This window comes from Hyperoodon ampullatus (genome assembly GCF_949752795.1).
Source record: "Hyperoodon ampullatus genome assembly, chromosome: 7".
Lineage (NCBI taxonomy): Eukaryota > Metazoa > Chordata > Mammalia > Artiodactyla > Ziphiidae > Hyperoodon > Hyperoodon ampullatus.
The window spans coordinates 98840075-98849378 of record NC_136920.1 but is presented as its reverse complement, the minus strand read 5'-3'; positions in this window follow the sequence as shown (position 1 = coordinate 98849378).

Here is a 9304-nt window from a genome sequence, read left to right as displayed (position 1 = left end):
AAATTTTAAAACTCAATAGAATTAAAAGATACAATTGAGGGAAAAGGCCCGGTAATTAGAAAAAAAAAAACGCAAATAGAAAATAGGAGAGGAAAAATATAAGAAAATTTGAGAACTAATCCAGCATTCAGAAAATGCAGTTTCAAAGAAAAAGCAAAGACAACAAAGGGGAGGAAATCGTTAAGATAATAATAATAATACTTTAAGAAGTCCATGGCCAACTCTCTGTTCTTTACCACCCCTCCACACCTGCGACTCCTCAGATCTTGCCCGACTCTTTTGATGACACCTTCCTCTTTCCTGTTGCTCAGAAAAAGGAACTGTCATCAATTCTGATTCTTTTCTCTCTCACATAAGCCCACATCCGTACCACCCCAAAATCTTGCTGGTCCCAACTTCAAAGAGAACCAGAGCTTGGCCAAATGTTTCCCATTTCATTCTGAGTGAAAACCAAAGCATGTTTAATGGAGCATAAGGCCCTAGGTGATCTGACACCTCTTACCTCTCTCCTCTTATCTCCTCTGCTGGCCCCTCTGCTCACTCTGTTCCAGTGACACTAGTCTTCTGTGGTCCCTTGAGTCCACCAGACATGCTCTATCCTGACAGCCTTCACCCTTGTGTCATGTCAATATGTTCTTCTTCCAGATATCAGTACAGCTTGTCCCCTTAGCTCTTTCAGGACTTAACTCAAATGTCACCTTGGTGGGGCTCTCCTTGATCACCTTATTTAAAATTGCAACTATCGCAACTCTCTACGCCCCAGAATTCCTTTTCCCTCCTCCCCATTTTATTTTTCTCCATAGTCTTTGTCATCATATAACACCAGCTGTTTTACTGTGTTTGTTTATGACCTTTCCCTTTTAGTAGAATGGAAGCTTCCTGAGGGCTGGGAGCTTCCACTGTTTTACTCCCTGTTGTGCCACCAGCATAGAGAACAATGCATGGAGCTCAGGGAGCACTCGATAAATACTTGGGGAATGAATTATTGAATAAATGACTGCTCACTGAGTGCACAGCACAATGGATAGAAATAGATCTATACCAAAAATATGGTAAGGAGGAAGGGGAAAAAAAGACCCTACAACTTGCAAAAAATAGGTCATTTATAAAGGATGGAGAATCAGAGTGGCATCAATCTTTCAACAGTAATAACAGAAAGTAAATGCAATGGAGTAATGTCTTCAAAATTCCTAAAAAAAAAAAAAAATCCTTTCTAGAAATCTATATCCAAAATGTCAATTAAATGTAAATGCACACTAAAGACACTTACAAACATGCCTTAAGGCCTTTGTACCAGTTAGTCCCTCTTCATGAAATATTCTTCCCCCAAATAACATTACAGTTAATTGCTACACCTCCTTTAAGTCTTTTCTCACATGTCAGCTTCTCAACAAGGCTACCCTGAGTTCCTCTGACTTTGTCCTAGTGCCCCTGATCCCAATACTCCCCTAAGATCCAGACAAGAGGGCCTCTGACCTGGGTCTAGGTTTTGTAGGGCCCATTGCATCATACACACACACACACACACACACACACACACACACATTATTAAAAAATATATGCATACCTCTGTCAATTGGAATCTGGTCCTCCAAGCTGGGGGTCCCCAGCACTCTCTCTAACTGTCAATGTCCACTCTCAATACTAATGCCATTCAGGCCCCAGGAAAATGTATCTCTCCATCTCTTTCTTTCTGTCCTTGAAATAAGAGGAAACTATAACTGAAAACATGAAGTTTTGTGGATTGGGTCATTGCCAACATCAAAGAGGGACACTGTTTTGGAGTTCAGGTAGAATTTGAGCTGCAGAAACACTTAAACAAGAGACTAATTAACTTGTCAAATCTTTTCTCTCAGATAGTGTCAATGCAGTAGATTCTTACATAAGACAGTAAGAACGTGCTACAAAGTACATTTTCTAGCACATCATTTTATTACTTTTCTTTGAATTCCAATTTGTGGTTCTAAGGTACTCACAAAATCAAGAGATACCCACAGCAGTTGCACATGGCAGCTGAAGAATATTTTGCAATATGAAATGATCCACATTGCTCTTAAAGTTGTATATATCTAGGTCTAGATAAAACATAAGTCAAGTGTGATGCTAATTAAATGGGTCCTTACCTGATCTCTTGCTTCAGGCTCCACAGATGTTAGGGGCAGGGCTGATCCCCTTGTCATTCTCTATTTTTTCTTTCTCCTTGGCACTTAGCACTTTCTAAAATACTATATAATTGACATATTCATTATGTTTATTTTTGTCATTAGACTTTCTCTTCTAGAATGTAAGATCCTCAAAGGCAGGAATCTTGGAATAGTATTCACTAAGGAGTCTCAAATACTTAGAACAGTGCCCAACACTTAAAACACACTTCCTTCCTAGAATTCTTCATAAGAGCTCAATGAAGTTGAATGAACTAATGCATGGCTTAATTCTATGTGTTTTCTTTTAAAAAGCAACTGAAGCATGCGCACTCCCAAACAAGGGCTAAATCAAATGATAGGAAGACATGGGGTTCAAAATCCACGGATCATGTATAAGAGAGACTCAAAGGGCCTATCCAGGATGATGAGGAAAGAAAAGCCCAGCAGCTGTGCAACAGGCGGGAGGCTGACAGGTCCAGACTGGTTCAACTTACAAGGCTCCCGAGAGATTTCAAGAAGATGAAACTGACACAATAACTAAGATGGTGGAATATATCAAAAGGAAATTTATGCAACTGAGGAAGTATTTGATGTTGAATTATTGACAGTAACAGGGAAAAACAAACAAGCAAGGCAATTATTAACTCCAGGGAACAACATGTTTGACAGAAGAGGAAAAGTTGGCACACGGTGTACCCCATGGCCTATAACAGTCATAATAACATAAGCACAGAACATCCATGTGAGGGTGTCATGGGGGACCAGGGAGGATGACAACCAAACCCTTATCTTCCATATGGAGAGTCAAGGGATTATGCCTGAAACAAGAAACTCAAGAAGCAGTAATATAAGAAATGTATTTGGCGATATGGAGATAAATACCCAAAGAATCGGCTAAGAGGGGACAGATTGATTGTTTCTGGAAAGAGGGAAATGGAGGGGTGGGCATGGGGGAGGATTTTAGTTTTTCATAATAAGCCTGGAGGAATAACTGATTCTCTAAACTATATGCATGTAAGACTCTAATAAAAATAAAAACTAGATTAAAGGTAAGCAAAGCCCACCACAAATCACATGCATATATAGACATATAGATGTACATGGATCAAGAGGTGCGCGTGCCAACCACAGAAAGTGGTTACTTTCCTCTTAGTGAAGCGAGTGAGATGTGGGCGTGGCAAGGAGGGTGGGTGAGGAGGAGGTGGATGACTCATGTTTTGCTCCGTTTACTTCAATATTGCTTTTGGTCTCAAAGAAAATGCAGTCATGTATAATTTGAGAAATTAGACAAAAAGATACATATGGGCAGAAGAATGACATTTGGAAGAAGTATCAAATTAACAGTTAATCTGAGGCAGCCCCTTATCTAACTGTAAATTGGAATAGGAGACAGAGAAGGGGAAAAAAGCAAGAGCGTTCGGTGGAGATTGGAAAATGAGGATTGGAGTCCTCCAGAGTCCTGGGAGAGGACTTTCAATCCTGAATGCAAACATGAAATTCCAGGGTTCTATAGAGGCACGGTACTTTTGCAGAGAGACTGGTCCTCACACTGCATCTTTGATGGAACCCCAAATCATCCCCTCCTGGCTGAATGTAACAGCAAAGCTCCCCCACCCATCCCATCCCATCCCCAGAATTTAGGTTTGCATCGCTCTGTGGGTTGGGTTTTTTCTAAAGGAAGGAAAGTACCTTCCTAGGAATAAGCTGCATGATGTCTGCCTCCTGCCCTCTGGCCAGCCTCACAGATGGACCACTCTGGCCAGCAGCCACCCAGTGCTGCCCTTGAGTGTTCTCAGCCCACTCAGCCCTGGCCTTCTCCCCTGCCGGAGGCCCCTGGGAGCTGTAATATCGTGGGCCATTACAGCAGAACATTGCCTCTGCTGCAGGGGCAGCTGGCTCGCCCCTGGAGAGCTGGGCCTCAGCAGATGTTATACCTCCCTCCCCACCATCACCAATGAGCAAGGAGAGGGTGTCTCTTACTGGATAGATCAGGGCCATCCGGCAGGCCAGCAGGATGCCTGAGAGGCAGTGTCTTTACCTAAATGAACACTTCTTGCATAATGGTAGGTCAGAAAAGAAAACATGATGGTTTGTGGGTTTTGCTTGATTTTTGTTTGGGGTGGGGTGACTGAGGAAGACAAGGGACTGTCAAATCACAACAAATTATTATCCATCTAGGCACACATTAAGCCTTGCTAATTTCATGTAGAGACTCAATCAACACTAGTTGAGAAATAGTCATAATAGCTAACATTTGTTGGATACTGAATTGTATACCATGCTCCATGCTGATTCTTCATATCTATCATCTCAGCTAATCATCACAAACTTATGAAGTAAGTGCTATGATCACCTTAATTTTATAGATGAGGCAGTGAGACTTGGGTTAAATAACTGGCCCAAGATGACAAAGCCTGAGTGCCAGGACTGACCCATTTGTCCCTGGTTCTTGGATATTACACTCTACTACCTTCCAAACAATTAGAGGCTAGGTTTTGAGCTAGACAATCTAGGTCAATCAAAAAGCTTATGTTTACTTTAGGCTGTGGTCTTTCCAAACCATTTGGGGTTGAGGACAATGAAGTTAAGTATACATGGTTGGGGTTAGGGTAGAAAGGCACTGGTTTGGTGATAGCACAGGTGGACTTAGGGTAAAGGATGAGTCCAGATTGTCCTCACTCGTGGAATAGCAAATCCATTAACTGCATGCCTGTGTCTCATTGGCTTAGGAACCATGCCAGACTGAGCATGCAAGAAGCTGGCCTTCAGACCCTGCAGCTGGGCAAGGTAAGGGCAGGCAGGCAGAAGCAATGGATGGGAGGGATTGAAATGGTCGGGGAGGGAGAAGGAAGTCTTAGAAGGTTAGTCAGTGAAGGTTAGCTGAGATGCTATCAGAGCCACTGAAGACTTCTGAGTAGGGCAGAGTCAGGATTTAAAATAGTTTTGGGGGGCTTCTCTGGTGGCGCAGTGGTTGAGAGTCCGCCTGCCGATGCAGGGGACACGGGTTCATGCCCTGGTCCTGGAAGATCCCACATGCGGTGGAGCGGCTGGCCCGTGAGCCATGGCCGCTGAACCTGCGTGTCTGGAGCCTGTGCTCCACAACGGGAGAGGCCACAACAGTGAGAGGCCCGCGTACCGCAAAAAAAAAAAAAAAAAAAAAAAAAATAGTTTTTGTCTAACGACTGTGTATGTATAGCATTTGTATGCAGAATGAACAGGAACAAGAAAAGATGGGAATTAAGGAAGCAGTTCAAATGGTCATGAAGCCATTCTTCTAAACCTTGAAAACCTCATGTCTATGAAAATCATGGAAATGACATTTAAAATGATCAAAACAGCCTTGCAAAGGAAAGAGAACCCCGGCTTCCACCACCTTCTAAAAGATGCCCTCTGAACTGCCTCCTTGCCGGCTTCCTTCTTCACTCCTTCTATCCTCCTGCAGGAGGATTCTCCACTGACAGTGACCACGGAGGGAGCAGGAGGCCAAGGAGGATTTCGTTTCCGTGAGGACTACTTTGCAATTGCCCAGTGCCAGCAATACATACGCAGCTCTGTGTAGAGAGGAGTTTGCATTGAATCTGGCAGAAAGGAAACTCAAAAAAACCTCTGTCAGAAATGACAGCTCTTGACAAGATGAAAGGAAGTGTCTTGCTCAGATCTTCACTTAAAACAATCTGGAGTTCCATTAGTATTCATGGAGGAGATGCAGCGTGGAACAAGTGCAGCCCCATGAATAAAATTAAAACTGGTATTGACTCTCGGCACAGAAGGAGGGTGGGAGGGGGCTGCCGGGAGCTGGCTGGGCTTCCACAGCCTTGATTCTTAGTGGCCAGATGTGACCCATTCAAGGCACTGCATGTACGTTTCAATGGGGCGATTTACCATTGTCAACAGCTGCCCATCACCATGCCTTTCAGCCAATCGCATCCACCTTCTGATTTCCAGGAGTGAAGTCAGCCTCAGGTACCTCCTTTGTTCATCCCAACATCATCCCAGGTGGACCCTGTCCAGGTGCTGCTTCCAACCGGCTCCCGATTCGGCTCCATTCTGTGTTATGATTCGTACCCTGACCTTTGAGGTCCCTGTTGGTATTTGTTCTCACTAATTCTGATACTTCTTAAGTATCAGAATAAAGTGTCTCTTCTTAAGGCCTTTGGTTTTTATGTTTTCCCCTCCCCATCCTGCCAGCCCATTCTACTTGAGACCACAGAACACCCAGCCCTGGTCTTCCTGAGCTCCAACCCAGCTCAAGCCCAGTCTGCTTTGTCCTTAAGTTGAAACTTTTTGTACAAGTGGGCAGTCGGGTAGGGCCATCTTCCTCAAACTGTCCCTTGCAAAACCCATCAGGTTGGTCATCCCCAAGGGTGTCATGCCCACCTACAAGGGAGGAAGGAAAAGGGAAAGTTTTTTCCAGGAAAAAAAGAGTTGAAAATTTTCACTTGCCTATTCTTGGCTCCCTTTCATGGTTCCTACAGGTTTAGGGTGACCCGGTTCTTTGGAGGTCTGATATGTCCTCAGCGCTTATTTGCAAGGCCATGTTAGCCCCTAATTGTATTTGCAGCTGCAGCTCTTGACTCCAGAAGGTGGTCCCCTATTCAGAAAAACACCTCCGTCTGTCACTGCTGCCCGTATGTTTCCCATTTCCTAGACCCGCCTGAGCAGCTGTCTCCAATGAGCCGCAGACAAGATTTCTGCTCCAGAGAATCCAAGCTGAGCAGGGCATTCCTAAGAGCAACATCCAGCACCAGGATGGGGGGCCTGGGTGCTGTGAGCGCTGGGGGCCTGGGAGAAAGCAAGCGGCCACTTGGCAGGGGCCCTGCCCCATGCTGGAGGGACCTTACCAGCTAACCTCCAAAATGACAAAGGCACCATTTCCAGCCACTCTTTTTTTTTTTTTTTTTGCCGTACGCGGGCCTCTCACTGTTGTGGCCTCTTCCATTGCGGAGCACAGGCTCCGGACGCGCAGGCTCAGCAGCCACGGCTCACGGGCCCAGCCGCTCCACTGCATGTGGGATCTTCCCGGACTGGGGCACGAACCCGTGTCCCCTGCATCGGCAGGCGGACTCTCAACCACTGCGCCACCAGGGAAGCCCCCAGCCACTCTTCATACAGTTTTCATGTTTATTTAATGACAAAGGACAAAAATGACTCTCTCAGTAATGTTCAGGGACTCCAGAAAATGCTATTACAGACCCACTTGCCCTCACACCCCCCTTACTTCCCCACCCCCTTACCTGACTTTACTCTCCGGCCCTCTGCTTTATTCTCATCTCACGTGACAGCATTCCCTCTCCTCATCTTTGCCTCTTGAAGGTTCACCCTGAGTCTGAACAAAATAACTGGTTCGACTTGACGGTGGCTCTGCTTTTCAGAAGATGTGTACTTGGCTCTTGGTCTCCCTGAGGTCAGAGGCTAAAGCTCTTCATGATGGAATGACAGCAATCCTCTTAAGGCCTGAGAACCCAGGCCCTGGAAGTAATGGGACTCTGGAGCTCTGGACAGCTACTGTGTGCACATAATTACTCTGACTGTGAGTCTTCCCATCGACCGTAGTCTAGACATGAAAAGGATCGGGTTGTAGCCGGTTTGGAAAGAGCAGCTAACTCTTCTTTCTGTTGTCATCTGGTTAACTTCAAATGTTCCCAAGTCCTTGAAAAATGATTCAGACCTAATATGATGCCTCTCTTAACTAAGCTGCGTTTAACAAGGTCACTTCTGCACCCCCATCACCTTCCAGAAGCTGCTACCAGAAGACAAGGCTGGAAAAGTTGGATGATAGTCATTTTGGTGATAGAGGTGGAGACCTTGGTGATATCAACCAGTCATAAAGACTGGATCTCTCCTCTGAATGATGTAAGTACTCTCTTAATGATGCAAGTACTTCTGTAGTGCTTACTATGTGCCTTGTATTGTACTATACACTTTACAGGTGTTACTAACCCACTCGATCCCCACAGCAGCCCTTTGAAGCAAGTTCTCTTACTATCATCTGTATATTTTAGATGTAGAAACTGGCAGAGAGGTGAAGTAACTTTGTGTACTAGCAAGTAGTGATGCCTGATTGAAGCGTCGAAGTCTGACTTTACAATTCAGGTCCCATAAGTATCAGAATAAAATTCTTTCTATGACAACATGCCCTCATCCATTTATTATGTGTTGCTGATTATTCATTGTTGGTCATTTTTGGAGTCTATGTTTCATCTGTAATTAAATCATAAGATATTTGAAGGCCAAGACCGTGTTTGATGCATCTTTGTATTTCTCACATTATTATTATTTATTATTATTTCTCACAGTGTCTTACATGTCTAATTGCTTAATAAATGATTACTGATTAACGTGGTGAAGAGAAAAAAAGAAATTAATCTAACCAATTTCAGTCTTTTCTATAAGTTATTTTGCCTCCTGAGAATCTCTCCAAGAATATACTTTACTCCCCCAGGAGAAGTTATTTTTAAAACTAAATAACCAAGTACTTAAGAAAAATTCATCCCTCCTGATGAACTGATGTTCATGCTGTTTCCCTTTTTATTTCTGCTGCCAAGAAGCTCAAGGCTATTTTTTTTTTTCTTTAGAACACTTGTTATATTTAGTCTAAATATTCTGGTACAATTATATCCCCCTTTATTATTTGACCTTAAATATGTGTTATCCTTGTACTCATATTAATAGCTTTATGAATTTTTTATCCATGTATTTTATTATAAGCCACCTCACTTACTTTTTGGATGTCTGATAGTAGTCTGGAGTAGGTAGACCTCAATTTCCTCATCTGTAAAATGGGGAATGCAATAGTCCCTACATCACAGGGTCGTTGTGAGGATCATATGAATTGAAACTTGAAACACCGGAGAAAGAGCCTGCCATATTATAAACACTCAAATGTTAAGGAAGATGAGGAGAGGGAGGAAGGAGAACCAGAATATTCTTCTAGATGTCCATAGAACATTTATGTGCATGTGTGTTGAAAATAATTTATATCTCTAAGCCAGGACTCTTTCCTGAACTTCAGCCTTGCATATCTAACCACCTATGTGTTACTTTCACTTCTATATGTAATAGACACCTCAAACATGTCCCGAACTGAACTCCTTATATTACCATCCCAAATATTTCCTTCCTACAGTCTTCTTCCTCATTTCAGACAAATGGAAACCCCA